The following is a 26,205-nucleotide window of genomic DNA, read 5'->3' as shown; positions in this document are numbered from 1 at the left end:
AACGAATCTGCCAATTCCTTGATCTTGGATTTTTGTTGGTCCATTTTTGCACCTCTATAAAGAAATACCTGAGGCCAGGTAATTTCTAAAGAAAGAGGTTTAATTGGTTCTGTGGGCTGTACAGGAAGCATGGCACTGGCATTTGCTCTGGGTGGGGGCCTCATCATCATGGTGGAAGGCAAAGGGGGAGCAGGCACATCAGATAGTGAAAGCAGAGGCAAAAGAGAAAAGGGGGAGGTCCCAGATTCTATTAAGCAACCAGATCTCATGTGAACCGAGTGAGAACTCACTCATCACCACAGCGATTGTGCTAAGCCATTCATGAGGAATCCACCCCTATGATCCAATCACCTCCCCCAGGCCCCACCTCCAACACTGGGGATTACATTTCAACATGAGATTCAGAAGGGACAAACATCCAAACAATAGCAGACTTTCTCACCTCAAGAACGGTGAGATATAAATTTCTATTATTTATGAATTACCCAGTCTCAGATATTTTGTTATAGCAGCACAAATGGACTAAGACACATGCATTTGCCAATTCTGATCTAGGTGTAAAAGACAAAGAAGGCGAGTTTCAATAATACGTGCATACGTCTGTCCTAGCATTTACCACATCGTAGCAGCTCCTTTGTTTATGTGCTTCTCTCTCCAATTAGACTACAGGTTTCTGGATGGGAGATCTACTACTATCCCTGTGTTTTACAAAGTGCCCAGTATGTAGTTGGAACATAATCAATGTGAGAGCTGATTCAGCTATAACTAAATTTTAATTAGGTTTGGATCGAAAGTCCTTACCCTGTAAAACTCATCCCATTTCTATGCTTATTTTGAAGACTCCTGCTCTGCTTAATTTCTAATTGAAAATATCTTGGGAAAAGTCTAATATTGTCTTAAGTAAACTAAGTGCAAAAAGATGTTTGCCAAACTTTGATCAATATAGAGAAAGAGCAATATGGGATTAGCCTGTGATTTCTCAGCCCTTTTTCAGACCTCATGAAGGGCAGAACTTAGGTAGGGAATGGGGAAACCTGAGGACACTGGAGACATAAACTTTAGGCCATCTGTGAATAGTAATCAGCTCCCGCCTGCTTCTGCAACCCATTAGAAACTGAAAAACAAAATCAAAAGTGAATGATTTCTTGTCTTCTTAAATATTTAAATTATGGACAGTCCTTAATTCTTAATTTCTGAAATTTTGTCAAACTTGGACCTTTCCACATCATTGACACTCCCAAATAAAATGTGTACTATGGTGTTCAGGAGCTGGAGAATAATTATTCTGAGCCATTACAGGAAGCTGGTAAATTGCTCAGTTTTGGCCTCGTTGCCTTCTTTTTCTGAATAGTGGCAATGTAACTATTTAATTAAATTTTGTCATAAGCTTTTTTTTTGTGGGGGCCGGGGCACAGGGTTTGGCTCTGTTACCCAGGGTGGTGTGCAGTGGCACGATCTCAGCTTACTGCAACCTCTGCCTCCTGGGCTCAAGCCATCCTCCCACCACAGCCTCCAGAGAAACTGGGACAACAGACGTGCACTACCACACCTGGCTAATTTTCGTATTTTTTGTAGAGATGGGGCTTTGCCATGTTGCCCAAGCTGGTCTCAAACTCCTAAGTCCAAGCAATCTGGCCACCTCAGTCTCCCAAAATGCTAGAATTACAGGCATGAACCACTGCGCCCAACCAAATTTTGTCTTAAATTTTACAGATATAAAAAGCAATGTGCTATAAAAATGATTCTATTGAAACATATGTAAGAGGTATAGGCTTCATAATCTTAATGACAGTTGAGCAAAGGTCAAATCCTTAGGGATGTCTCTAATGGCACAATTTTGGAATGAGCAACACACTGTTTAGCTTTAACTTTCTTAACTGTGTGGTTTGTCAGGTAAAATAATAAACTTAAAGAGTTGATACAAACTGCTAGACATGTGTTTTCCAATTACACTTATAAGATTACCTAAAGGATGTTATAGTTTTTAGCTCTCTGACAATGTACACATTTGACTCTTACATAGATTTATCAAAATCCATTTAATTAAAAACTAGATGACTGCTTATATTTACTTTCCATGATAGTTGCCTTTTTCTCAAATTGTACTTGAGTCATCTTAAGTTTTTCCTCCTTTAATAATATTTTGCTGTTCCATATCTCTGTCTCTTAATAACTTTATCTATCTAGAACACAGTTAAGAACAAGAAACTAAGCAAAAGGCTTTCTGAATGACTTTTGAACTGCCTTGAGCATTGTAGTTTATCTACTCAGAAAAAAAATGCTTTTTGGGTCCTCACCCAGTCAGTTTATTCATAATCTATTAACAATTCTAACAATCTTGGTGCAAAAGAGACACCTATGCATTGTTTAAGTTCTGTATGCAAGGCACTGTAGGGGACAATTTATATGAAGCGGCACAAAGAACATTAAGAAACCCTTCTTGTTCTCAGGGGCTTAAGCCCAAATAGGACATATAAAGCATGTACACAACTAAGAGTAAAACAATGTAGAATAAAGAAAGTCTCAGAGGGAGTTACAAATGAAGGAGCATATAGCTCAGAAGAGAGGGAGATTACTCAGTTCTCTAACTTCCTTCCATACCTACAATATACAGAAATAGCACATTTAGAAGAGAAGACTGCTATAGGCAGGTACGCTGTCAGCAGCTACTGTTACTGCTGACAAGTTTCATTTACACATCATATCAAGAGAGAACATAACAATACTCGAGAAAGCAGATACCTGAATTTCAAATATCCAGGAGCCCCTTAGTGTAAGGGCAAGCTCTAAAAGATTTTGAAGACACAAATGAATAATATAATCATCAATATAATAATGATGCATAGACATTTAGACTTAAAGTATGTTGGAGGTCATCTAGGGTACACATTTTATTAATGACACTTAGAAATAAATGACTTGCCTAACATGGTCTGAGGGTGTCATCCTTGACTCCTTTATTTCTCTCTCCCTCACCTTTTCTACCCCTTCCATGTCCTTTCCTCTTCGAATCAATCACTTTGTCTTTTTGCCTCCATTTTTCTCAAATTTATCTTCCCCTTTCCATCTCAGTTTTCACTGCTTTTTATCAGACCTTCAATAACTCTTGCCTGAAATTGTTCCATGGGTTCCTAACTCATTCTTCTCCTTCCATTTCTTTCTTTTTTCTATTTCCATTTCTTATCTTCTTAAATCTATATTCCACTTATCTGGCCAAAGTCATCTGACTGAAATGTAAATCTGATCTCATTGACTGTATACTACAATAGCTGTCCACTGCCTGCAAACTAAACTTCAAACTCTTACCCACCCATTTCCCACTTTCTACCATCAACTACTGATATTATATGTATAATGTAGGGGGACTCAGAACATTGTCCCTTCTTCCTCCTCATTCTCTCTTCAAATTCACTTGACTAATATCTCAAACTTTGGGACTCACCTCAGATGTCTCCTCCAGGAAACCGAGGCTAAGTTAGGAGTTCTTTCACTCTCCAGGATAGATTTTCATTACATCCTATTATATTTTTACCTCATTGTACTTTAATGTATTTGGCCCCATTATTTGAATGTAGACTCTTTGGCAGACCACATTTTATTAATCTTTGTATGCCAAAGCCTATCTTAGGTGCTTGCTATAGACTGAATGTTCGTGTACTCCCAAAATTCAAATGTTGACACCTAATCCCCAGTGTGATGGTATTTGGAGGTGGGGACTTTGGGAGGTGATTAGTTCATGGGTGCAGAGTTCTCATAAGTGGGATCTGTGACCTTATAAAAGAGAGACCAGAGAACTCCTTTGCCCCTTCCACCCCATGAGGACACAATGAGAAGATGACTGCCTATGAACCAAGAAGCAGGCCCAACCAGACACTGAATGTGCCAGTCCCTTGATCTTAGACTTCCCAGCCTCCAGAACTATGAGAAATAAATGCCTGTTGTCTATAAGCCATCTAGTCTATTGTATTCGTTATAGCAGCCTGAATGAACTAAGACAGTGCTCAATATTAGGATATATTAGGTGCTCAATAAATGTGTCGAATGCATTCATAGCTATCGAAGTAACACTGCCTAAATACTAATAGTCAGACAAGTGTTCTTCCCCTTATACTCCCCGTTCCTGAAACTAGCCATGAATCAGAATTACCAGGGAAGGTTTTAAAAAGCACAGATTTCTGGGCTTCATTCCTGTTCTTTGTATTTTTATGAAGTTTCCCAGGTGATTCTTATGGGTCAGCCAAGCACCTGTGCTCAGGCCAGAGTTTGTAAATCATTGCACAGTGCTTCCTTTCATGACCCTTTAAGAATAATCACATTTGGCTGGGCACAGTGGCTCATGCCTGTAATCCCAGCACATTGGGAGGCTGAGGTGGGTGGATCACCTGAGGTCAGGAGTTCGAGAACAGCCTGGCCAACATGGCAAAACCCTGTCTCTACTAAAAATACAAAAATTAGCTGGGCATGGTGGCACACGCCTATAATCCCAGCTACTCAGGAGGCTGAGGCAGGAGAATTGTTTGAACCCAGGAGATGGAGGCTGCAATGAGCTGAGATTGTGCCACTGCACTCCAGCCTAGGTAACGGAAAGAGACTGTTTCAAAAAAAAAAAAAAATCACATTTAAGAAGTCAAAGCAATGATGTGTAATTGATTTTAGAAAGATCTGCATTAGATTAAATTTGGTTAAATTTGTTTTAAATGTGTTTTAAATATGAGTTAAAGGATAAACTCCCAGCTCTCCAGAAAACTCTGCACTCTATAGTAATTCATTTACTAATGGTTTTGGAGAGCCAGTTTTTTTTATATCACTCAATTATTTATTTTTCTTCCTTTCCTAGCTCCGCTGAAATGGATTTTATTTCTTATATTAGTTTCCTTGGTGTGACCACTTCTCAATATCTTTTGCTCCTTTCTCCATTTATAGTTAAGGGAGCTCTATTGCTTTATTCCTCAAGTCTCTTTTGTAATGAAAGGTACCTTTTCAGTCTTTGCTTTCTAAAACTCATGACACTTCATTCAACCCCTCTGTGGGTTGTTTGAGTCTCTGCAATGTACCTAAATATTTCCATTTACAAAAGAAATGTGTCCTGGGTTTCTTCTTTCCATCACATTGAGTTGATCAGTTTCTGTGGCTTGTAAGGGCCCGGCTGAGGAGAGGAGCTGGTGTGGGTGGGAATTTGGCTGACTCCACGGTTTTCCATATGCACCGTGTGCTCCTTGTGCTTGAGCAGGAAGCTGGTCTCCACTGACAGACCTGGGAGCAGGAAAACAGCCACTGTGTAGGTGGTTTTGAAGAAACCTCCCTCTGTTTTTCCTGTACCCAGCCGGTGTAAGTTTTTGAATGGTGGTGCTAAAATGACTTTCAAGTTTTGCCTTTGATTTAATAGGATTTCAGGCTTGTGTTAAATATTGCCTGTGGTTTTGGACTTGTATTTTAATGCATTTTACAAGACAATTTATCTCCAGTTTCGGTTTTCCATGAGACACATTTTTGTGCAAGTGTTTATTGTTTTTAATTTTGATTATGCAATTTGATTTAAATCCAATGATCTCTCAGTGGAAGTTTATACTACTTTTATTGTGGGGGAGGAAAATGAATTTGTTATAATTTTCATTAGTATTATGATTTATGTGATGTGAAGTTACATTCTAGATGAAAGCGACAAAATACATGTTATTTTCTAGATAATTTCCTAAGGTGTATAGTTTTCAGATCACCAAAAATATTGACAAATTTAACATTTCCATCTTCCACTATTATTATTTTTGCTTTTTTTTGCTAGCTAGCAAAGCATATTTGTCTAGATTCTCCTTGTTCACAGGTGCTTAAAATTTAATTGAAACGATACAGCATTTACAAAAAGAATACATGTTTTGGAGTTGAGAAAATGTCAAAATAAGTTAGTGGAACATCTTTATGGTCTTCAAGGATTTATATTCTGAAAGAACATCTTCATTCTGCCTTGTCCCAGAAAATTAGCTGCTTCATGTAAGGACAGGAGGGCAATTTCAGGTAGAAACCCTAGGATTGTTTGTTAACCTGTCGCTGCGTAGTCCTGAACATATAGAATGGCACAGTCTTCAGTAATTATTATTTAAGTTGGTGAAGTGGTTCACTTTGGTTATTTAATGAAATATCCTTTTCCAAGTTTTGCTTAACTTTTCCATATATCTCAAGGAAAATCTGCATTATAATCTTGTGTGCTAACTTAAAATATTAGGTTTCAAGGTTAAAACATTTAAACCTAACATTAGTTAGGTTTAAAAATCCATAAAGGCCTATGACTGTCTCCAAGGTAGTATTTATATAACATAAGGTAGTGTCTTTTAAAGTAGCAGTAGTGGTAGCCATATGTTGTGCTAATGTATCTTCTCAATGCTGAGAGCAATTGACCGTTTTACATATACATGTTTTATATATACATATTAAAAATTATATTTTAAGATTTAAAAAGTCTTGATAGCAGCTGGTTTTTATGTATCACATGTAAAAATGCAGAGTATAGTTTTGGGGTTGTCATTTAAAAAATTATTTCAGATGGAGTCATAGCTCTCACAATTAGAGCTGTTTCATATTTGAGGGTGGTTCATTATGAACTGTTCCTTAGATAATTGGTCTCAGCCGACTTGGTATTTTTAATATGTACTAACAAATATTGAATATACTTTTCTGCTCTATTTAAACCCAGAGTGTGACCATTATCACTTACTGTGATAGGCAATTAAGTGATTGTGTAAGAGATAGCTTTTATAATGTCTAGGAAATATGGTATTTTTGAATATGTTGGGGCTATAGTAGACTGATAGCTAAGTTTAAAGCAGGGATGGTACTTGGTAAATTCATGAGCTTTAAGTTCAGCAGTGAAGTGTCCAAGCTGTGCAGTCAGATGGGGTTTTAACTTTGATTTTGTCATTTATCATCAGTGTAACCTCAGTCAAGTTTCTAAGTTTGTTTTTCTTGTCTGTAGAATGAGACTAAGGTATCTACCTTATTGTGGTAATTACATGAAAAAATACATAATCTGATTAATTAACATAGTTACATTTACACTTCAAAGTTACAGACTATATTGTAGATTACAAGCTTGATTATAAACTATTAGGGACTTTTAATCAATTAAGTTATTTGCTTTTTACAAAAACACTATGATTTTGAAGGTCTTTTTTTCTAAGTAGGGGGCCTAGAAACCTTTTTACTTAGCAGATTTCTGATAAAAAATCTTCACTTTCAAATTGAATGTATAGGACGGTGGAGCTTGAAAAAAAACCTTAAGAGCAGATGTATTCCACCTGTGCATTTATTGGTAGGAGGCTGAGCCCTGTAAAGTTTAACTGACTTACTCCAAGTTGAAGTACAAAAGGAAGAAAAAGCCATGAATTTGATCATTGCTTTTTATGGGCTAATTATGATAATGGGTATTAGCCCCTTAAGGAAAGCAGAAAAATGGGACAGTCATCTAGACAATAGGGATCTGATACATTTAAAAAATAAACTCTCCAAATATTTAATGATATATATAGATCATAGTTATATGGATCATAGTTTTGTTGTCTTGCTGTAATTATTGTCGGTGCCTCTTTCACCCTCAATAGTGTCTCAATTTGGGTAATATATTATGTGCATTTCCTGTTTAACTGTGTTTATATAGGCAAAGAGAGGCAACCATCTGGTGAATTGTGGACTGGGTCGATCCAAAAAGAGACTACTTTTTTTCTTGTTCTAAAACTGAAGTTCAGCTGGAATTACTGAACCATTGCTCAACACTTCTTTCATCTTCTGAATATAGTCTTCTACAAGAGAAGTTATTAATTGATTGGAGGAGATGAAAGGATCTACTAATCTGCTGGAATTATATGCAAAATGGTGAGAGTGTACATGTGAGCATTTTTCTGGGAAGTGTGTCCATGTTTTCTGTCAGATTCACCCTAAAAGACTAAAAACCATTGCTCCCTTTATGTTCTATAAACAAATTCCTGGCCCCTGTTGTGCTCCTTATTATCAAATCTGTAAGAGACAGAAAGAAATTAATTTCAAATAGTCCTTTTACAATTAATATACCTCTATAAATTTAAAACTCTTCAGTGAAAATTATTACAATGAGCCATATGAAATGTTGACAAAATCCCTTGAATGTGAGGTGCATGATAAGAGAGCTCATTTACAAGGAAGGGGGAAGGCAACACCAAACAGCGGGTGTCTGAAATTCCTTTATGCCAGAGTAATAGAATTCTTGCCAGTTTTTGACCTGAGGGAATGAACATTTCATATGGTTTACATTGAATGATCTCACAAGCAAATTTAATTCAACACATTGTATTGAGATCCCACTTTATGAAATCATTGTACAAGGGACTGTTCAAGGAGTATACATCCCTCCGCATTTTAGGAGACTATAGAGAGTTTTAATTTGAGAAATGACTAGATTTGTATTCAGTGTGACTCAGTGGCAGTCTGACTCAGTACTCAAGGAAATCCAGTTCTAGTCAGGGACACAGACATTTAAGTAACTAATATAATGCACAGCAGAATAAAAGTAAGCATTAAGTAACATGCTGTGGGTACACAGAGGAGAAGCAGGGTGGGCTTTCGTGAACAGGCCGTGAACAACAGGATCTCCTCTTGTAGAGAGCAGATGAATGGATAGAACAGACTTGAGGAACTCGATTTGCCATGGTTTTTTCTTGTTATTCTTTCTTCCTGCTTTAGTCAAATTCTTTCTTTCTGCTTTAATCAAATTCTTTCTTTCTTTTCTTTTCGTTTCCTTTTTTTCTTTGCCCTTCATCCTTTTTTTTTTTTTTAAGTGGGAAGGCAAAAAAAAAATTTCTTAAAATGACTAACAGAAGAGCACATGCTTTCAGAGTGCAAATCACTGAGCTCTCTGGGATAAAGAGTCTAAATATACACTTAAATCCAAATATAGACAGAAAAGTATCTGCTGGGTTTCCAGGGAGCACACTGACCAGTTGAATGCAGTTTGCTTTATTCTCTGTTTTTTTTTAAAGAAAAGTTAAGTTTTAAAAATTGTAACTATCAGAAAAAGGCAGTATAATCGCTCAATTTTAAATAACTGCCTAACTAGGGAGCAGAGTCCCAGGAGAGGGCTGGCAGAAATAGCACAGGCTTTTTTTAGCTGCCTGTATTTTAACTTTACGTGGAGAAAAATGAAATCTCTGTAATCAAAGTATGTACAAGTATGTATAGAATTAGAAGGCCTAAATTGTTAAGTGGGTAAAGAATTCCTTCAAAGAACATGTAAAAATTCAAATATAATGATATTTTCTACACACACAGAATTATATATTTTAACCTAGTGATAAAAAGACATGAGCTCTATCAAGAGAAAAAGAAAAGCAGAATATACAGTTGCACCCACAGTTAATAAGAACTGTCTCTGGCAGAAAATAATTCTTATTACTATGTATTTAATTTGTAAACATTGAAGGTCTTTGAAATTTTGATTTTAAAGCTAATTTTCTAGAACAAATAACAGAAGCATACAGATACTGAAGGTCATCTCTCCTAACTTTCCTATTTCATAGTTGAGGACTTGGAAGCCCAGGGAGAGACGAGGTGGCTTGGTCAAGTCTTCTACTCCATTGGTTATTTAGTGCCATAGCATCTGTGTCACTTATTTTAATGAGTTTTCAAAATTCATGACAACCAAAAATTATAATTAGGTATTTTTATAAGGATATATGAAACTTGACATCAATGATTATTACATTCCAATTTTCTATTTGTTCTAATTGTTCCAAGAAAAGAAGGTTTTATTCTTTTCTATACAGGTTCTCTGGATGTGACTACATACTTGGGAAGGGAAGAAGAAAATGGAAGCAAATATCAAAATCTTAGTTCTCAATGTTTTAACTAACAGTTTAGTTCAGATATAATTCAGAACTGAGTACATACTGTAAAATGCCCTTGTAGAGTGCACAGTTCAATAATTTTTAGTATGTGCACTATATTGTTCAGATATCATTCATTACCTCTTTTTTTTTTTTTTTTTTGAGACAAGGTCTCACTTTGTTGTCCAGGCGTAGTACAGTGGTGTGATCACATCTTGCTGCAGCCTCAACCTCTTGGGCTCAAATGATCCTTCCATCTCAGCCTTCTTGGTAGCTATGACTATAGGTGCATGACACCATGCCCAGCTAATTTTTTGACTTTTTGTAGAGATGGGGGTTTTGCCATGTTGCACAAGCTGGTCTCGAACTCCTGTACTCAAGTGATGCACCTGCCTCACCCTCCCAAAGTGTTGGGATTACAGGTGTGAGCCCCCATACTTGGCTACTTCTATTTCCAGAATATTTTTATCTCTCTCTCTCAAAACCCCATATCCACTGGGAGTCATTCACCATTTTCCCCTTTTCCCCAGTCCCTGGCAACCACTATTCTGCTCTGTTTTTATGGATTTGCCTATTTTGAACATTTGATATAGATGGAATTATACAATATGTAGCCTTTTGTGTGTGGCTTCTTTCACTTACAATAATGTTTTCAAGATTTATCCATGTCGTACTATGTATCTGTACTTAATTTATTTTAATGGTCATGTAAAAAAGTATTCCAGTGTATGGATACACAACAGTTTGTTTGGCCATTCATCAGTTAATAGACATCTGAGTGGTTTTCACTTTTTGCCTATTGTGACTAATACTGCTATAAATAGTCACGTATAAATTTTTATGTCAACATAAGCTTTCTGATTCTCTTGGTGTATCTGCCTAAGGGTAGAGTTGGTGGGTCATATGGTAATGCTATGGTCAACATTTTGAGAAACTACGAGGCTGTTTTGCAAAGTGACTTTACTATATTACATTCCCACCAGCAATGCATGAGGGTTCCAACTTTTCCATATTTTCCTTTAAAAATTGTTAGTGTTTTTTTTTATTATTATAGCCATCCTAATAGGTATGAAGTGGTAGGTCACTGAGGTTTTGACATACATTTCCCTAATGACTAACGATTTGGAGCCTCTTTTTATGTGCTTATTGATAATTTACATATCTTCTTTGGAGAATATCAATTCAAATCCTTTGCTTATTTTAAAAATTGGGTAATTTTATTTTTAAACTATTGATTTGTAGAAGCACTGGATATAAATCCCTTATCAGATATATAAATATTTTCTCCCATTTGTGGGCTGTCATTTTATATTCTTGATGATGTCCTTTAAGGCACAAAGATTTTGAATTTTGACGTTATATCTAAGGTACCACTGCCTAATGTAAAGTCATAAAGGTTTACTCCAATCTCTTCTTCTAAGAGTTTTATAGTTTTCACTCTTCCATTTAGATATATGATCCATTTAGACTGAATTTTTGTATATGGTATGATATAGGGGTTCAAATTCATTCTTTTGCATATGGGTAGAGAGTTGTTCTGGCATTATTTGTTGAAAATATATTCCTCCTCCATTGAACTGTCTTGGCACCTATGTTAAAAAATCAATTAACCATAAATTTAATGATTTATTCCTGGGATCTCAGTTCTTTTCTACTTATCTATATTTCTACCCTTATGGCAGTCCCATATTGTCTTGATTAATGTAGCTTTGTAGTAAGTTTTGGTATCAGAAAATGCAAGTCCTCCAACTTTGTTTTTTCAAATGTTGCTTTGGCTATGTTGGGTCCATTACATTTCCATATAAATTTTAGGATCAACTTATCAATTTCTGGGAAAAAAAGCCAGGAGTTCTCAATATTTACTGAGGAATAGTTTGTTATAATAAGACCTAGGTACCACAGAGACTACAGAGATGAAATCCAGTCTTTAATCCTAAAAGAATCAACAATCTTGTAATAACACATACATGTCAACCATCAGTTTATTGCCTGCCTCTCAGCTCCAGATTCACTCCACAACATATGCCCTTTGTTAATAGGCAGAATTCTTTTAAGTGTCTCCTCCTTACAGTGAGCATAATGCTAAGTTTTCTTAGTAGAGGCTGTTGGAAAGATGTCTCCTGCTGTTTCTGGCTGCTGCATGGCAAGTTGGTGGAGTGGGTTTGAGGACATTTGGTGGAACTCTGTTTTGGCCACATTCCTAGAATATGCAGTCACTAGGTAACCTTGCAGTTTCAGCCTATCCTGGCAATAAGCTTCCCATGGACCCCTTGGCATGGAAACTGGTGTCCCAAAGTCTTCCTGACCACATGAATGCCCCAATTCCCTGTGCAAGCCTGCATGTGGATTGTCAACAGCCTGAGAGTTTTCCCCCTGAGACATTACTCTTTATTTGGGCTCTGTGGCTTGCCTGCTCCCTGGATTCCCACCACCTATGCCTAACCATGCATCTGGCTTCTGATCTGCTGAGCTCTGGCTGCACTCTGTAGGGATGCTTCCTGCTCTCCTAGTGACCCCAGACCAGCTCGGGCTAATGCAAACCAGTGAACTTTTCTGTTTTGGTTATCAGGCTAAACTATACCTTCTCCAATGAGGTCTGAACCCCAGGTCTGGGGAGGGGGCCCCCTTACAACTTTGTTCTTCCTTGATACTCTTATTCAGCCCTAGGGTACCTTATAGTTTTCTTTTACTGTCCTTTTTTCTGTATATTCATTTATCAGAGTTTAATAATTCTTTATATTATCCTTCTTCTATGTAACCTACTGTGTGCTTGGATCCACACTAATACAACAAATAACATTACAGTTCGGAATTAGTAGTTTATATCTTAAGAGATCTGCCAGTGAGATAAGGATTTGGCGCTTACAGTCTGTTGATGGAATCAGGAAAGAATTAATGAGGGAGTGCAATTTAAGATGAGCCTTGAAGGATGGATAAAGATTTCCTTTGAACTTGCCATTAGGGAGCTTATCGTTTTAAGATGATTGCCCAGATCTCCACTTCAAGGGTAAAGACATTTACAAACTGAATTATACTATTTGTCCCAAACAGCTCTCCTTTACTCCTAACTGACAAGCTTACCCTGGATTTTGTTAATGGTCTGGGTGGAGTTGCTAAACAAGGATTTAGAGATGAGCAGAAGAGATACCTGAACCTAAGTGGGTCCCTGACCCCCAAACAAGAAATATTTAAATGACATAATCTCCTCAGAATTACTTAATTAAATGTCTGAAAGAAAGGCTTTGATGGACTGTTTAGTTTAGTTAGAAATGAACACCTACAGCCATATGTACCAATTACTTTCCTCTCCAAATGTTTGCATACTGTTGGGTAGATGTGGCCTACGTTTTGGAAGAATTTTTTTCCTTCGAAGTAGTCATTACACTGTTTTATTTCCTATATGAACACCGAGTACACATTACTTTTCATTTCTTTTTGCTTGCCAAGCCTTTTAATTTTCTTTCATCTCTTTACAAATATCGAATAAAAAATTACGATTTGCAGGGCTATTCAAAGCATGGTTCCTGGACCAACAGAATCAGCATCATTTGCGAGCTTATTAGAAAAGCAAAATTTGGGGCTCACCTCAGACTTAATGAATCAGAATATCTGAGGGGTGGGGCCCTGAATGTGTGTTTTAACCAGTTTTCTAGGTGATTTTATGCACACTAAAGTTTGAGAAGCGCCAGTTAGGATTTTACAAATTGCATTTCATTTGAGACACATTCTAGAATTTAAAAAATATCTGGGATCTTAAAAGCCACTTCCAGTTGGAAGTGTGTATCTCTAGCATCCCTGATAGGTTGGCATCTAAATGCTGCTTGACATTTTTTACAGACGTGAGTTCACCACCTCACAAATCAATCTGTTATATTTGGGAACAATTCAAATTATTGAAAAATCTCAAGGCCAGGCACAGTGGCTCTTGCTTGTAATCCCAGCACTTTGGGAAGCTGAGGTGGGAGGATCCCTTGAACACCGGAGTTCAAGACCAGCCTGGGCAACACAGCAAGACTCCATCTCTACAAAAAATAAAAATAAAAATAAATAAATAAATTAGCTGGGCATGGTGGTGTGTACCTGTGGACCCGGTTATTAAGGAAGTTGAGGTGGGAAGGCTGCTTGAGCTCAGGAGGTTGAGGCTGCTGCGGACCATGATCATGCCACTGCACTCCAGCCTGGGCAAGAGAGCAAGAATCTGTCTGAAAAAAACCAAAACAAAACAAAAAAAAAGAAGAAGGAAGAAAAATCTTATTTATTATACATTTAATCCAAATTGAGTTGATTGCTGCTTTCGATCCTTGCTCCCAATCCTCCTTATGAGGAGCATGAAATAAATCTAGTTTCTTTCTTTCTTTTTTTTTTGGAGACAGTCTCCCTTTGTTACCCAAGCTGGAGGTCAATGGCACAATCTTGGCTCACTGCAGCCTCCGCCTCCTGGGTTCAAGCGATTCTCCTGCCTCAGGGATTACAAGTGCCCGCCACTACACCCTGCTAATTTTTGTATTTTTAGTAGAGACGGGGTTTCACCATGTTGGCCAGGCTGGTCTTGAACTTCTGACCTCAGGTGATCCACCCGCCTTGGCCTCCCAAAGTGCTGGGATTACAGGCGTGAGCCACCGCACCTGGCCTAAATCCAGTTTCTTTTATACAGTCCAGACATTTAGATATTTGAGACAGCTGTCTGCTCTCTCCTAAGAATTTTCTTCTCAAGAGAGAATATCCTTAGTCCCTTTACTTTCCCCACCTAATAATGCCTTTTGGATTCTTCATTCAGAATGTATTTATATGTCAATATTCTGCCTAAAAACATCACATCCAGGCTGAGCATGGTTGGGGCTCATGTCTGTAAACTTAGAACTTTGAGAGACTGAAGTGGGAGGATGGCTTGAGCCCAGGAGTTCAAGACTGGTCTGAGTAACATAGCAAGACCCTGTCTTTACAAAAAAAAAGAAAAAGAAAAACATCACCCCCAGGAACAAATATAAACTTTTCCAAGATGTTTATCCAATTAAGGCTATTAAAGATTGTTCTGCCAGATGTAGAAATTAATTGAATCCTCTCCTGGACTTTAGAAAGTTGAATTCCAAGCCTGATTTTGGACAGAACACTCAATTTCTGTGGATTTAATTAAAACTGGAATTACTATGTGGCACTTAAACCTGGGGAATTGCTAATGTTTAAGGAGCAGATATTGCCAATAGAGCTTTTGAAAAGAACTGAAATGGAACGGTCACAAAAGCCAGAAGAATCAGTAGAAAGTCATGTTGCAGCTATTTGATTCTTTCTCTTAATAGGTATGTGCTAAGACCTCAGTCTGGACAAGTCCCAGGAGCCTGGGTTGGGCTTTAAGACAGGGTGTTCTTTGCCCAGGGTGCCATAGTTCTCCATAAGGAATCAGGGGTAATTGGCAGATACAATGTTCTGCTGGTGGGCAAGGTTGGAGTAAAGATAAACACTCCAAAACTGGGTCGAGCAGGCCTGCATGAAAACAGATTGTTGGTGAAGAAAGGACAGATGACTGTGAATCGATAGCAGCATGTTCTCATCCATGTCCTTCCATGCTTGCTTCCATAGATATGCTGGAGGACTTTAAAGATCAGAAGACAAGTGACATGCCTGTAATCTCAGCACTTTGGGAGGCCAAGGCAGGTGGATCACTTGAGGTCAGGAGTTTGAGAGCAGCCTGGCCAACACAGTGAAACCCTGTCTCTACTAAAAATACAAAAATTGGTGGGGACTGGTTGTGCATGCCTGTAACCCCAGCTACTCAGGAGGCTGAGGTGGGAGAATTGCTTGAATCTGAGAGGTGGAGGTTGAGATGAGCCTAGATTGCACCACTGCACTCCAGCCTGGGTGACAGAGCAAGACTCCATCACCTCACCCCACCTGCCAAAAAAAACAAAAACAAAAACAAAAAGAAAGAAGATGCGTGAACAGTTGAAGGTCAAGAGCACAAAATTACAAAGTTTTGACACTGTCAAATGACAGAAGAGTTAACAACAACCAAAAAAACAAGGGTAGAAAGATTATTGAACCCAATAGAATGCTTTTGTTGCAGTATAAAATGGAATTTAAACTGGCTAAACAAAAGAGATTTATTTGTTTGCGAATTAAATAGTGAAGATGTAGAACCATCTTCAAGAGTGGCCTCATCAATCTTTCTCTGGGATTCCGTGGGCCTTGCCATCCCCCATGTGTTATGTTTATCCTCAGGCTAGGCCAGGGGGTCATTTCCTGGGGAAGAGAACATGTAGTTCCTGAAGGGTTGATTGAAAGGCTTGTGGTTTGCCTTGATTAGCTTACTTCTGGACCAATCACTGTAGCTAGGGGGAGTGACTTGCACTGTAGAAGGAGATAGTATAATTGTTTTTTAATGCCTTATGATATGTTTGGCTGTGTCCCCACCCAAATCTCATCTTGAATTGTAACTCCCACAATTCCCACATGTCACAGGAGGAACCCGGTGGGAGGTGATTGAATTATGGGGGCAGGTCTTTCCTGCACTGTTCTCATGGTAGCAAATGAGTCTCACAAGGTCTGATGGTTTTAAAAACGGGAGTTTCCCTACACAAGCTCTCTTTTTTGCCTGCCGCCATCCATGTAAGACGTGACTTGCTCCTCCTTGCCTTCTGCTATGATTGTGAGGCTTCCCCAGCCATGTGGAACTGTATGTCCATTACATGTCTTTTTTGTAAATTGCCCAGTCTCAGGTATGTCTTTATCAGCAGCATAAAAATGGACTAATACACCTCCCAAAACCCATGGCTGCTAAATAGTGGGGGAAGAGTGAGTCATCACTTGAGCAGACTGCAACTCCAGGCCTACATAATCTTAATGCCTACTGATCTCTTGTTTCTTCCAGAAAAAGCTCCAGGGAGGGCTTTGGAGGGATTGGTCCATGTGCTCTTTCTTGAACCAATATTAGGTTTAAGGGGGATAGGCCAGACTTGTGTGTTAGCTGCCGGAGGTGAATGGGAACGGTCAGCACCACACAAACAACATGGAACGAACTCCTTATAGTCACCACAGTCCTTTCAGTGGGTTTCCTGGATTAGTGATAGTGATACCACAGTTATAAAATAGTTTCCATTTTCTGCTCCAGAGAATGATTTTATTTTCATTTTTGTTCTTTGTAGAGCTTCTTATTTATGTGTTTTTATAATCTGTTGACTTGGTTTTTTAAAAACTAATTTTCCTTTCATTTACATGTAAAGGATCAGTGATATCTTTCTTGGTAATCTGCAAATTCCTCCAAAGCAGGTGTCCTCTTCTTTTCTCTCTTCTCTCTTCTCTCTTTCCTCCTCTCCTCTCCTCTCCTCTCCCCTCCCCTCCCCTCCCCTCTCTCCTCTCCCCTCCCCTCCCCTCTCCTCCCCTCCCCTCCCCTCCTCTCCTCTCCCCTCCCCTCCCCTCTCCTCCCCTCCCCCCCCTCCCCTCCTCTCCTCTCCCCTCCCCTCCCCTCTCCTCTCCCCTCCCCTCTCCCCTCCCCTCTCCTCCCCTCTTCCCTCCCCTCTCCTCTCCCGTCCCCTCCCCTCCTCTCCTGTTTCCTTCTCCCTTCCCTTCCCTTTCCTCTTCCCTTCCCTTCCCTTTCCTTTTCCCTTCCCCCTTCCCCCATCCCTTCCCTTCCTTCTTCTTTTGTTTATCTTTAAGACTTTTACTACCACTTCAATCATGGATTTTTAGTAGTATGCTAGAGCTGGTTCTTTCTGGCTCTCTAGGGTCAAGAGCTAAATGTTCAGAAACTTTTTGAGTTGGTTGTTAAACCATTAGTGCCTTAAAATTGTCCCTGGGGGAGTATTTATACCATGGAAATTGAAAATGCTACAAATCAGGACTCTTCTTCCTCAGCCAGTTAGCTGTAAACCACTAATCTCATGTCAAAACATATTATAATAAAAGGCTTTTCCTGTGTTATAATTCATCCTCTAGGAAGTAAATTGTAATTCCAGTTTCCAAATTCTGTCTGTATTGTGTTTAAAGATTTAAAAGAATAAAATTATTAGGAGATTAAGTATAATTTTTCACATAATATTGAGCCCATTATATTTTTTTCTGATTTCAAAACCTGAGAGTCTTAAAAAAATAAAAAGACAAGCCACAAATTGGAAGAACATATTTGCAAGTACTATATCTGGTAAACTATTTGCATCCAGACTACATAAGGGATATTTATAACTCAATAACTAGAAGATAAACTATCCAACTAAAAAATAGGGAAAAGAGCTGGGTGTGGTAGCTCATGCCTGTAATCCCAGCACTTTGGGAGGCTAAGGTGGGAGAATTGCTTGGGCCCAGGAGTTTGAGATCAGCCTGGGTAACAGAGCAAGACCTCATGTCTCTTAAAAAAAACAAAAAACAAAAAACAAAAAACAAAACAAAACGAAACAAATATATATGTGTGTGTGTGTGTGTGTATGTGTGTGTATATATATATGTATGTATATATATAGAGAGAGAGGCAAAAGATATGTATAGACTTTTTTTTGAAACAGAGTCTTACTCTGTTGCCCAGGCTGGAGTGCAGTGGCACAATCTCAGCTCACAGCAACCTCTGCCTCCTGGGTTCAAGCGATTCTCCTGCCTCAGCCTCTGGAGTAGCTGGGACTACAGGCATGTGCCACCACACCTGGCTAATTTTTGTATTTTTTAGTAGAGATGAGGTTTCACCATGTTAGCCAGGCTGATCTGGAATTCCTGAGCTCAGGTGATCCACCCACCTTGGCCTCCCAAAGTGCTGGGATTACAGGCGTGGACCATGACACCCAATCTGAATAAACATTTAACAAAGAAAATACAAAATGGCTAATAATCTCAAGAAGAAATGCTTAACACCATTAATCATTAGGGAAATGCAAAATAAAACTACATGCTATTATTACATACCTACTAAAATGGCTATAGTAAAAAGACTGATAATATCAAGTTTTTGCTAAGATGTGTGTAGAAATTGGAAATTTCATACATTGCTGGTTGGGAATGCAAAAATAGTGCAAGCACTATGGAAAACAGTTTGGCAGTTCCTCAAAAAGGTAAATATAGAATCTTTAATCCAGAAATTCCACTCCTAGATATATATCCGAGAGAACTGGAAACATGTACCTACACAAAATTTGCACATGAATGTTCATTATGTATAATAGCCAGATGGAAACAATCCAGATGTTCATAAACTAATGAGTGGATAAATAAAATGTGAGATATTATCTACACAGTGGAATACTATTCAGCAATAAAAAAAATGGCTATTGATACATGCTACAACATGGATGAACCCTAAAACATTATGTTAAGTGAAAGAAGCCAGACACAGAAGACTATCTTGTATAATTTCATTTACAAGAAACCTTAAGAAAAAGGCAAACTTAAAGTGACAAAAAAAAAATCAATTGTTGCCTGGACCTGAGAGTAAGAATGTAAGTGATTGCAAGTAGCCACCAGGGACTTTTTTGGAGTGATGAAAATATTTTTAAGTGAATAGTGGTTGCTACACAACTCCATAAATTTACAAGAAATCATTGTATACTTACGTTGAACAAATTTCAAGATATATAAATTATGCCATTTCTTACCCTGCCACCACCTAGTCGCGTGGAAGTGGAGGCCCAGGTGCATTTAAGATTCAGCTTCACAGGTAAGCCACAGCCATGGCCGAGGAAGGCATTACTGCTGGAGGTATAATGGAAGTTAATACTGCTTTACAAGAAGTGCTGAAGACCGCCCTCATCCATGATGGCCCAGCATGTGGAATTCTTGAAGCTGCCAAAGCCTTAGACAAGTGCCAAGCCCATCTTTGTGTGCTTGCATCCAACTGTGATGAGCCTGTGTATGTCAAGTTGGTGGAGGCCTTTTGCGCTGAACACCGAATCAACCGACTTAAGGTTGATGACAAGAAACTAGAGCAATAAGCAGGCCTCTGCGAAACTGACAGAGAGGGGAAAGTGGTTGTAAAGTGGTTGGTGGCAGTTGTGTAGAAGTTAAGGACGCTGGCAAGGAGTGTCAGGCCAAGGATGTCATCAAAAAGTACTTCAAATGCAAGAAATGAACACATAAAACTTTGGTGCATACCAACATGCACACGCACACACTCACACACACAAATTATGGCTCTTTAATAAGGCTGTTTCAAACAGTGTGAAAGTCACAAATTCACTTATGTATTTCTCATTAATAAGTAAAAGTAATAAGCATTCAGGGGTTTAACCTTTTCAGCTTCTTTCATCTGCACTCTTCAAACTTCGATGAGTGGGTCAGAAACATTGAATATGCATACTTTTCTAAGGAACAAGATATTTAATCTTTTCCTCAGTTTTAGAATCTAACCTACTGAATGAAAAGATTTTAGAGTTATATTACAATTTGATGACTGCTTATGTGGAAATTAACTATCACAAAGAAAATTGGGAGACATTACCAGTAATACACTTGCCAAAGTGGAAAACGTTTTAATGATATAAAAACATAACTAAATAAAAACACATGGAAATGCATGCACACACACACAAAGTAAGAAATTTATTATCAAGGATGACTTTGGATTTTTAAAATATAATCTTATTCTACGTACTTTATCTAGGTAGATTGTTATTTACCTTTTGGCAGTATTTTCAACTGTGGCACATTATAATTTTCTCTGGGCACTGCTTTTATTATTTGATTGTTCTGATAATCAGGAAGTCATTCTTCATGCAATTTGAATTAACGCCTCTCTCCTTACAATCTACCTTGTGACTAAAAATTGGGAAAGATTTGGCTGTGTTCTGAAAATGTGCTGTGGCTGACCCGACAGCCATAATTTCAAAGTTTATTCTGGCTCTTCAACTCTGTACTGGGAGGCCTTGAGATGGGTTTGAAGAAGGTTGCAGTGACTTCAATCTTTCTGTGTAAGAAAATAGGACTTTTTAAGGGGCCCCAGGTGTGGTGGTTCATGCCTGTAATCCCAGCATTTGGGAGGCCAAGGTGAACAGATCATTTGAGGCCAGGAGTTCAAGACTAGCCTGGCCAACATGGTGAAACCCCATCTCTACTAAAAATACAAAAATTAGCCGGGCGTGGTAGCAGGTGCCTGTAGTCCCAGGTACTCAGGAGGCTGAGGCAAGAGAATTGCTTGAACCTGGGAGGCAGAGGTTGCAGTGAGCCAAGATCATGCCACTGCACTCCAGCCTGGGTGACAGAGCCAGACTCCATCTCAAAAAAAAAAAGAAAAAAAAAAAAGAAAGAAAAAGAAAATATGACTTTTTCATTCTATGAGAGATGGAGCCCAGGAGGCAGAACAGCTAGATACCTGAACAGCAGGGCAGGAGTTTGTCGGCCAAGTTACAGAAATGATTACAACACTTTGTAGAAACAGCAAATTAAAATGTTATTTTATAGATATTTCTGTTTCTCTGAAGTAAATTCTCTCCATCGTCCCCAAACTTCAGCAAAGTCAGCTTCTCTGGAAAGCTTGTGTAAAAGGATGTGCATCAGTCTTTCCCATTGTGATTAAGAGGTAGATGGAGAATGCAAGAACAGGAGATGAGCTCCTTGTGTGAATCTATTCAGGCTGACGCGAGTTAGCAAATGCTAAATGGTCATTAGTAGTTAGCAAATGCTAAATGGTCATTAGTAGAAGCAGAGCCAAAAGTAATCACAGAGACTTAGGCTTCCTGATACTTAGAAATCTGGGCCAGAGTTAGACTGCCTGAATATATGGGTTTAAAAGAAAGCATCAAAATGTTCTGTTTGTATTAATATATACTGATTATTTTTTTGGAATTCAATGAAAGGCTTGAATATACTTCTTCCTTAGGCTATACTAATACTATAAACCTGACACAAGAAAAACTTTTCTTTTTTTTTTGAGATAGGGTCTTGCTCTGTTGCCCAGGCTGAAGTATAGTGGTGCAATCACAGCCCACTGCAGCCTAAACTCTAGGGCTCAAGAGATCCTCCCACCTCAGCCTACCAACTAGCTGAGACCACAGGTGCACACCACCATGCCTGGCTAATTTTTTTGTGTTTTGTAGAGATGGGGGTCTCCCTATGTTGCCCAGGCTGATCTTGAACTGCTGGGCTAAAAGGATCCTCCTGCCTTAGCCTCCTAAAGTGTTGAGACTACAGGTGTGAGCCCCCATGCAAGGCCCAAGAAGAACTTTTGAAGAAGAGAATTGGCATATGTATGTGTGTTTAAAACTACCCTCTGGTGATATTATTCTTAATCTTACAGCAATAAGATTATATTGATGAAGTCAGATTCAAGTTATGCTTTTAGGATATCTGAGGTATAATTTATAAGTTACTTTAACTTCTATCTATTCGCAGACCTGCTCTCCAAGGTTTATCACCCCCACTCTGCTAGCTAATTTTCCTGAAATTCTAGATTTCTAAATAATGTCCTCATATTGCAACTTCTTAATTTGTCATTTGGGACTTAGTTTTTTCCCCCTGTATTAGTGTGTGTTTAATTTGGGGAAATGCAACCATTCTAGTAATTCAGTACAGGGAATTACCAATTCAGTGCAGTGATTACCAAATTGTTGGGAGTAGGGGATGGGGCAGGGACAAACTGAGTGGGAGGCAAAGGCTGTTGCAGGACTATTGGGTTCAGTGGCATACCATGTAGAGTAGGGTTGATACAGAGTTCAGGTGTCTGCTGTTGTCACCTCTGCTAATGCCCCACATCCATGAAGACACATTAGGATGTGAAGTCTGCCTACTGCAAACATTCTTCTTCTTCTTTTTTTTTTTTTTTAAAGACAGCATCTTGCTCTGCCACCCAGAATGGAGTGCAATGATGATATCTCAGCTCACTGCAACCTCCGCCTCCTGGGTTCAAGCGATTCTCCTGCTTCAGCCTCCTGAGTAGATGGGATTACAGGCACCTACCACCATGACTGGCTAATTTTGTATTTTTAGTAGTAGAGATGGGGTTTCATCATGTTAGACAAGCTGGTCTCAAACTCCTGAGCTCAGGTGATCCACCTGCCTCGGCCTCTCAAAGTGCTGGGATTACAGGTGTGAGCCACTGTGCCCGGCCTACTGCAAACATTCTTATCTGTCTAATGTTGTTTACCAGCTGCCTCAGTCACAAGGAAATGGCCTTTGCCTCACTTCTGCCTTCCAAATCTCAAATGAGTGCGTCTTATGAGAGAACTTAAATTGCGTCCAGAACTGTAGCTGCAGGACCTTTTGGGAAATGTGGTCATTTTTAGCTTCCCAGCCTTTGTAATTAAGGGGGTACGTGGAAAGTGTGCGAATGTATGTTGAAGGCCAAACAATAATACCTAGAAAACTCCTGTGTCGCATCAATTTCCTTCCCCTATCCCCTGATGTAGTTACGTTAGCATTTTTGGCTAAACCAATACTCAGTGTTTACATTATCATGACTGTGCAAATGTTACGCAATGTTTAGCCGTGTTGTGCACTACACCACACCTCTTTCTCATATAATACTTTTCCCTGCAGTTAATAATTCTCCCTTTTCATTTACCGAGTTTGCTAAGATCTTCTTGCTGATTTTCCAGATCTTACGATATCTCTGTCACACGCTTCTCAAGAATCCTTTCAATATATTTAAATATGAATTGGGGATGGAGGGGCAAATGTGACAGAGTCTGGCTGCTATTGTTCTGAATGTAGAGTAGAAAAAGCAGCTGAAAGTCTTAGTTTCAGCATCCAGATTTTCACTTAATCCCCCACCCCCTATTTTCAGTCTTCCATCTGCCACACTATGTTTGGTTTCAGGAGTTCACGGTTTCTCTGAGTGAATTTCTGGTCGTTGATGGGTGAGGTGAAGTGGGAAAGGGACCTAGACTTCCAGCTGCTTCATAAGCAAACAGACTGTACAGTCTTTCAACTAGGCCCTGATTTCAGCTTGAGCCTCACCCCTACTTCCCATAGGAACTCTGCTGTTCTAGCCCCAAGCCTCCAGATAACACATTGGCTAGCTTTACTAGTTTCTCCCTCTGTGGACCCTGAGGTTACACTGCTAAATTAATTACTTCTGCTCCATCTTCTTTTCCACTAAATTTGTTGAGATACTTCTCACCTGCTATTGTCCATTTATCTTTTTTTCATGTACTTTACCGCCTTTTAACCCTTCTCCTTTTTTCTCCATTTTTGTGGGATTTGTGAAAACAGAAGAAATAGATGTTCGATCTGGTTTGGCTGTGTCCCCACCAAATCTCACCTTGAATTGTAATAATCCCCATATGTCATGGGAGGGACCTGGTGGGATGTAATTGAATCATGGGGGTGGTTTCCCCTGTGCTGTTCTCGTGATAGTGAGTGAGTTCTCACGAGATTTGATGGTTTTATAAGTGTCTGGCGTTTCCCCTGCCGGCACTCATTCTGCTGCCACCCTCTGAAGACGTGCCTTCCACCAGGATTGTAGGTTTCCTGAGGCCTCCCCAGCCATGCAGAACTGTGAGTCAGTTAAACCTCTTTTCTTTATAAATTACCCAGATTCAGGAAGTTATTTATAGCAGCATGAGAACAGGCTAATACAATGTTCAATTAACTGTGCTAACTAGAATTGTCTGTGCCTTTCCCACCACAACCTGTATTTTCTCCATAAGGCTTTTTTGATTTTCCTTTGGTGATTACGGCATTTTAGAAATGTTTTACTGCATTTTTATGTACAAAGAAATTGATGCTCAGAAAGGTTAAGTAATGTATTCAAGATCAAATAGTTAGAAAGTAGCAGAGTCAGAACTGAAAATTTGGTCTTATGAATTTCCAGGGTAGCATTAGGACCTGGAAGAGTGACTGGTATTGTAGACACACTGTAAATATCTATTGAATGAATAAATAATTTTCATAGATTCTCATGCAGTCTTTGTGTGAACTACCCCATCATGTGCACTGGTAATATTCTGTATCTTGATCTGGCTTCCTATTTTACAGGTGTGTTCAATTTGTGAACATTCTATTCTGGAAGTTTTTTTTTTTTTTTTTTTTTTTTTTTTTTTTTTTTTAAATCACATGAGAGGGCAGGACCTGGAAGATCAGGAAGGGCCAGGACTTGGAAATGGTCATAGGGAAGGTACTGAATGGATGACCCTTCAGGAAATGCTGTGGGAAAATCTGGCCTGCAATCAGATCATGGTATCCAGGAGGATATTGCCACAGAAAACAAACAAACAACAAAAAGCCCACAAAAACAGTTCAGTCCAGTATGGAAACGCTGTGGGAAAATCTGGCCTGCAATGATATTATGGTATCCAGAATGACTTGCCATAGGAAAACACAAAAACAAACAAACCTCAAAACAGTCCAGTACAATAGAGTGAATGCATCTGGGAGACTGAAGAAGTACCGAGTACAGTCAAGCAGGTGGAGTATTGGAAAAGAATATTAAAAGCTAAAATTAAAGTGGATAAAAAGCATACTATAGATTTTTAGTAGATATTAGGGCCTATATTCTGAAAGGGAAGATAGGAATCAAGAACCAAAGTGTTGACAGGTTTTCAAGAATAAATTTATGATTTATTTCTTAAATTATCTCCAGTTTTCTCATATTCTTATAAAACTGTGGTGATAAAACTAGCTTGGGTGCACTACAGGTTTGACCTGTTTTAGTTGGCACATTATAGTTTATAAAAGAAATGACATGAGTGTAAAAACAAATGTGAGGCACTGAGTAAAAGAGTGCTAAGAGTGCACTGTGCTTATTTTTGTATAATATTTTATTTTTAAACCATTTTAATTTTTTAAAATATAAATTACTCATGATTATTTCACTTTTTTGAATTTATAAAAATGTTTTTATGATGTAAAGTTACTGTCAATATCCAGTTTGACTGCAAACATTAGTTTACAACTTATAGCTGCTGCATTATTGTTTAAATATTTTTTGGTAGTATGATAAACAGAAAATCAATCAAATTGTACTTGCAAAACTGAATGAATTTTCACAAACTGGACACTTCTGTGTCATGAAATCCAGACCAAGACACAGAATATTATCAGCATTGCAGAAGCCCTCCTGAGCACTGAAGCCACTAACCAACCCTCCCACCTTCCCCAACAAGAGTAACTGTCTTGACTTCTAAACATTGTACATCAGTTTTACCTGTTTTTATATTTTATATTAAGAAAATCATACATTATATACAGTTTTTGTGTTTGGCTTCTTTTCGCTCATCATTGTTTATGAGAGTTATCCATGTCATTAGGCATAGTAGATCATTTATTCTCATTTTTGTATATTATTCCACATTGAGAATATTTTATACTTTATTCTACTGTTGATGGACTATAAACGTACCAATTATTTTAAAGAAAAAAATTAATGTAAAGAATTGGTTAAATAGGTGTTGGAGGACTGAAAAGGGAAAAGGAAACACTAAGATAATACAAAGACAATAACTGCAGGAAGCAC

At 38.5% G+C, this 26,205-nt stretch overlaps 1 long non-coding RNA gene and 1 pseudogene across 3 annotated transcripts in view; both read left to right on the top strand.

Moving 5' to 3' along the window:
- Window positions 1-19,489: 19,489 nt before the first annotated feature.
- On the top strand, window positions 19,490-19,887 carry LOC100979228 (small ribosomal subunit protein eS12-like; annotated as a pseudogene).
- Window positions 19,888-24,080: 4,193 nt separating this feature from the next.
- The window catches only part of LOC129397620 (uncharacterized), a 306,809-nt gene continuing 304,684 nt past the window's right edge, over window positions 24,081-26,205 (top strand). For all 3 annotated transcript variants that reach the window (XR_010112010.1, XR_008625211.2, XR_008625210.2), the window contains exon 1: window positions 24,081-24,248. This is a non-coding gene — a long non-coding RNA (uncharacterized LOC129397620). The remainder of the gene's footprint in view (window positions 24,249-26,205) is intronic.

Source organism: Pan paniscus, chromosome 3 (genome assembly GCF_029289425.2).
Source record: "Pan paniscus chromosome 3, NHGRI_mPanPan1-v2.0_pri, whole genome shotgun sequence".
NCBI lineage: Eukaryota > Metazoa > Chordata > Mammalia > Primates > Hominidae > Pan > Pan paniscus.
Note: the sequence above shows the minus strand (reverse complement) of the source record. Positions and strands in the feature narration are given on the sequence as shown.